Source organism: Anguilla rostrata, chromosome 17, assembly GCF_018555375.3.
Source record: "Anguilla rostrata isolate EN2019 chromosome 17, ASM1855537v3, whole genome shotgun sequence".
Lineage (NCBI taxonomy): Eukaryota > Metazoa > Chordata > Actinopteri > Anguilliformes > Anguillidae > Anguilla > Anguilla rostrata.
The window spans coordinates 6,535,777-6,541,396 of NC_057949.1; the positions used below are offsets into that span (position 1 = coordinate 6,535,777).

A 5,620-nucleotide genomic window follows, 5' to 3' on the forward strand; every position below is an offset into this window, starting at 1 on the left:
CTCAAACACACTCACACACACACACACAAAATCACACACTCACACACACACACACACACATAACACTCATTCACTCTCACTCACTCACACACACACTCACGCACTCAAACACACTCACACACACACACACACACAAAATCACACACTCACACACTCACACACACACACACATAACATTCATTCACTCTCACTCACTCACACACACACACTCACACACTCAAACACACACACAAAATCACACACTCACACACACACACATAACACTCATTCACTCTCACTCACTCACACACACACTCACACACTCAAACACATTCACACACACACACACACACAAAATCACACACTCACACACACACATAACACTCATTCACTCTCACTCACTCACACACACACTCACACACTCACACACACACACACAAACACACACTCTCACACACACACATATAACACTCATTCACTCACTCACACACACACTCACACACTCAAACAAACTCACACACACACACACTCACACACACACAACACTCATTCACTCTCACTCACTCACTCACTCACTCTCACTCACACACACACACACAATACTCTCTCACACACACACACACAGCATTCCATTCTCACTCACACACTCGTTCACACACACACACGCACACACACAGTACTCTCACACACTCTCTAACACACACAACACTCACTCTCTCTCACTCACACACACACACACACAAACAGCATTCCACTCCCACTCACACAACACTCTCACTCACACTCGTACACACACCCACACGCATACATACACACACACATACGCGCACACACACATGCAAGCACATGTACACACACAAACACACACACACACAAATACATGCGCATGCAAAGAAATACATTAGAACACATGCACCATGGTGTATGGCTGCTCAGTCATGTTAACCAATGGAATGTCCTTTGTACGCATACTAAATACAATATTAAATACAAAATGTACACCTATCAAGTTCTATCATTTTGTTGCCATGGTGGCAGCAGCAAAGACTTTACGCAGGGCCAGGGTTCCGTGTTTGTGTTTGTCTGTGTGACTGGCACTCATACAGACCGACATATTTCCCCATACTGTAATATGAGGTTCAGCATGTCTACTGCACCATAGCTGTTCCACGAGACTACCAGCAGGTTATCACTGTGCTTCCCTTAGATAATAGGAGGTATTGTTATCACAGGAAATTAATGCTTAAGATCTGTTGTTGTACAACAAATAATCTGCGCCTGCATGGGAAAAAAAATGTGGTTGTACTCAAGAGTGCAGTGGGGAGGGACAGAGAGAATAACATCAAATATACATAAATACCAGAGACACAGAAGCGAAATCCCTTTGGCACAGAGTGTGTGTACGTGTGTGTGTCTGTGTGTGCGTGTGTGAGGGAGGGAGGGAGGGGGTGAGAGACGGAGAAGAAAAAAGAGGAGTAGGAACCGGGTAGGAGAAATTTTAATGAGGGAAACTGCAGAATGACAGAATTCCTCACACAACAGCATTCCCCAGATTAACTGTTATTGTCAGTTTTACTCACACTGCTACCCTGACTGACAGGAATACAGGGACGGGGAGGACCAGATGTAGCAAGACAATACGACTGTAGTGAGAAACAGAGGGAGAAGGGTCTGTCTATCACTGACAGAGGTGTCATTAGACTCTAATTATACAGAGAGAGAGAGAGAGAGAGAGAGAGAGATGCAAATATATACTTGTAGTATCCTGTATAACACTGAAACTGGATGCAGCCTGGGAGGGAGGGAGAGAGAGAGAGAGAGAGAGAGAGAGAGAGAGAGAGAGAGAGAGATGGGGAAGGGGCTGTGTGAGTGGGGGGGAGGGTTAATTACATTCTTGCACACTGATTGGACAGTACAGTTCATTAACACTGTCAGTGGGTATTAATGCTCTCGGACCGTGAGGAAATTGCAAAAAATGAAACTGCATAGAACTGTGAGTGTGTGTGTGTGTGTGAGAGAGAGAGAGAGAGAGAGGGAGAGAGAGAGATATAGAGAGAGAGCGAGACTGGAGACTGTCACACACACAAACATACACACACACACATACACACATACAGCAGGATCTCCAGGAAAAATCTCTGTCTTACTCTTTCCATTTCTTTTTCTTCAGTATTACGCAACCCATTCTTTCATCCTCTTTTCCCTCCTTATCCTGTCCCCTCCCTCTTTTTTTCTCCCTCCATTTCAACTTTGCAATATTAGTATCATAGATTTTTTTTAATGAATACTTAATACCTTCTCCCTCTGACACCCCCTCCCTTGCTCCCTCCCTCCCTCCCTCCCTCCCTCCCTCTCCCTTCCACTCTCCATCTCTGTCTCTTTTTTCACCACCTGTTAGTCCAGACCCCCTTGCTCTGGGATTTGCTCGTGTATGAAGGAGTTTTCACACTCACGCTATCACCAAGGTAAGAAATTACTCTTTATGGTTTATTCTTTTTGATTCAGTTCAAAATTAATTTCCCACCCCCCCACGCCTCTTGTCTGCACATTTGTCTCTTTATCGTCTGTGCAAATGTTGGTACATTTATCTTTCTCTCACCTTCGGCTGATAGCCTGGCTTTATCCCTCATCTCTTCCTCTTCTCTTTCTCTCCGTTCTCTCTCTCTCTCTCTCTTTCACTCTCTCTCTCTCTCTCCTTTCTCTCTCTCTCTCTCTCTCTCACTGTGTGTAGTGTAGTGTGTATCTGGCAGCTGTCAGAGTGCCGCTGTAGCGTTAGCGCCCGTGGCTGCGGCTCTGCGCTTCTCTCTCTCTCTCTCCGGGTCTCTGGGTTCGACGCGTCGCTGCGCGTTAAGACTTTGTTTGCGGCCGGAGCGCGGCGGCGCGTCGTGAGGAGCGGACGAGGAACGCGGCTTCCGCCAGCCTGTTGCCGCGGCGCCCCTCGGTCTGTCAAACGCGATCAGCGGCGGGGCGCGTTCACCGACCCATCCATCAACTGACTGACTGACAGTTTGATTTACTGACAAAGTGGCCGAGACTGCGCCAAAATATGTGCATTTCATTTAGATAGAGAGAGAGAGAGAGAGAGAGAGAGAGAGAGAGAGAGAGAGAGAGAGAGAGAGAGAGAGAGAGAGAGAAAGAGAAGAGTGAGATATTGAGAGAAAGAGAGAAATGAAGTGGGAAACAAGGAGAGACAGAGAGAGAAAGAAAGGGAGAGAGGAACAGAGTGAGGGAGGGAGGGTCAGAAAGGGAGGGAGAGTGAGACAGAAAGGGAGAGAGTGAGGGCGGTGGGAGAGTGAGGAAGAGAGAGAAAGAGAGAGAGAGGGGGATACAGAGTCCATCAAGGGGATGGATGCTCTGCAGTTAGAAGCTTGTTTTCTCTTCCATCATGTTCCACGTTATGCTTGACACTGTTGAGCGCTGGCTCTGTTGTGTGGGGGAAGTGCTTGGGGGGTACGCGGAGTACAATTGAAATGCCAGTTCCAATGCAAGCTCAAATACAAATTGAAATGCCAGTTCAATTGCGAGCTCAAATGCGAGCGCAAATGCAAATTCAAATTCAAATACAATGCCAGTTCAAATGTAAATTCGAATGCAAGTTCAGGTTCACGCCCCCCCCCCCGCCTCGCCATCAGCGCAGTACGCTCTGCTGCTGCTGCATTGAGCCGGTTTCGGTGGCTCTCCTCTTCAACTGCCAAGTCTCGTCTAATCTGTTGTCCTCGCGTTTTGTCCGCGGGCATCTCTGCTGCGTTCCTGGTCCCTCTTTCACGGACGCTGCCGCCTCTCCCCGGCAGCGTCGAAGGTCCGCTGTCTGACAGGATTATCTGACAGAAGTGTGTGGGAGTCGCGGTCCCGGAGCCAGGAGCTCTCGGGCCCCCGAAAGCGGAACCCAGCGACAGACGAGTCAGAGAGAACGTCTTCGCCCGTTTCTCTTTTCAACGAGGCCCTCCCTCGCCCTCACCCTCACCCTCACCCTCCTCCCAACTTGGCCCTTGGGTTCTCTACGCATTTAATCAGATCAGAGGGAGAAATACTCAACATCCCACAGAGGCAGTGCAGCACAGTGAGTAAGGAACTGGGCATGTAACCGAATGGTCATAGGTTCGACTCCTACACTGTCATTGTACCCTTGAGCAAGGTACTTAACCTGCATTGCTTCGATATACATCCAGCTGTATAAATGGATACAATGTAAAATGCTGTGTAAAAGTTGTGTAAGTCGCTCTGGATAAGAGCATCTGCTCAATGCCCGGAATGTAATGCAAAGAGCTTTCCCCCCAATTCCAAAGGGCCCCTTTTTTTTTGTTTGAAAAAAAGAAAAGAAACTATTCACCTCGACGGAAACTATTTACCTCTACAGTAGAGTGATGCTTCGGGATAAGCATCGCCTTCTCTCTCTCCCTCAGAGTAAAATCACAGACTCTCTGGAAAAAAATAACAGAGCAGATATTTATTGCTTTCCCTTGTCCTTCCTCCGGATCCTCCGGCCTGGAGCGCTGGGTTCATTGAGGGCCGCTAGGATCGGCAGCGGGCTACGTGTTCACGGAGCACAGGTTAGCGCCTCCAGCCAATGTGCTGCAGCACAACGGTGCGCTACCTGCCGTTCTAACACACGCTAACTCCGGCTAGCCCCAGACAGCCTGCCTGCTCTCTACCGCCCCCCTGGCCTCGGGAGTACAGAATACAGGCGGCTAAAAAAAAAACGCCAGTTAAAAATGTTCACTGTTATTATTCATTTGCACGGAACCACAGTTCTTCCCTGAAAAGAGCAGACAGTTCGCCCCTTCCTTCGTGCCTTCTGCTGTTTTTGGACGTGGGGAGAGAGTTACGGAAAGCCACGGCAGGAATTTGACTCCAAACAGCACAGCGGGATTCATATATGGGTTTAGAGTCAGCCACCGAACTAACTGCCACACACATCTCGCCCATTAATAGAACCATTCCATCACACTGCATTACATTACATTACACTGCATTACATCACATTACATCACACTGCATTACAGTCACTTGGCAGATGCTCTTGTCCAGAGTGACGTACTGTAGCAGAGAACATCAGTGTTACTGTCAGGAATGCAAAAGAGCCCGTTTATAATCAATAAGTGTAACGTTAACCTCAACAATCTGCACTATAACTAATCAAAAGTATCACTAGACAAACAACCCATCTTACCTAAGCAACGCCGGCTGTCTTGCTGCCTCTGTGATGTCATCACATTCTGTAATTGAGGACTCCCAGTCGCAGTCAGGTGATGGCATCGCTGAGGTCCAATCTGCAGCAGCTCAGCTATAGTGCCAGCCCACGGTCCTGGGAGCCATCCTTACTGATCCGAGTTTCTATGGAGCGTAGCCAAGAACATTTTACAAACATCGTGCAGCGACCAGTTGAGTGGCATATGCTCTATGATTTTATAGGATGTCAAGAAAAAGGTTTGCAATGATATTGTCCCAGGGCATGGAATCCGTACAGCTGAACCTCTTTGCAGTCCACACACTTATTATAAGTGTCAACCGTTTTGTCATGGAATAGGCATTCCTTTTCAAGGCTTCAACGTTCCTGAATGGTCGGCATGCATATATTCGCACGTACGGTGGAGAAATCTAATTAGAATAAGTATCAGGAGTGAATTCCCCTAGTCAGACA

General features: G+C 47.7%; 1 protein-coding gene across 1 annotated transcript in view; it reads left to right on the forward strand.

The window, feature by feature from the left end:
• The first annotated feature begins 1,999 nt into the window (after window positions 1–1,999).
• The window catches only part of LOC135243632 (double C2-like domain-containing protein alpha), a 29,953-nt gene continuing 26,332 nt past the window's right edge, over window positions 2,000–5,620 (forward strand). The window contains exon 1 of the mRNA XM_064315601.1: window positions 2,000–2,444. The gene's annotated coding sequence lies outside the window, so the exon portion shown is untranslated. The remainder of the gene's footprint in view (window positions 2,445–5,620) is intronic.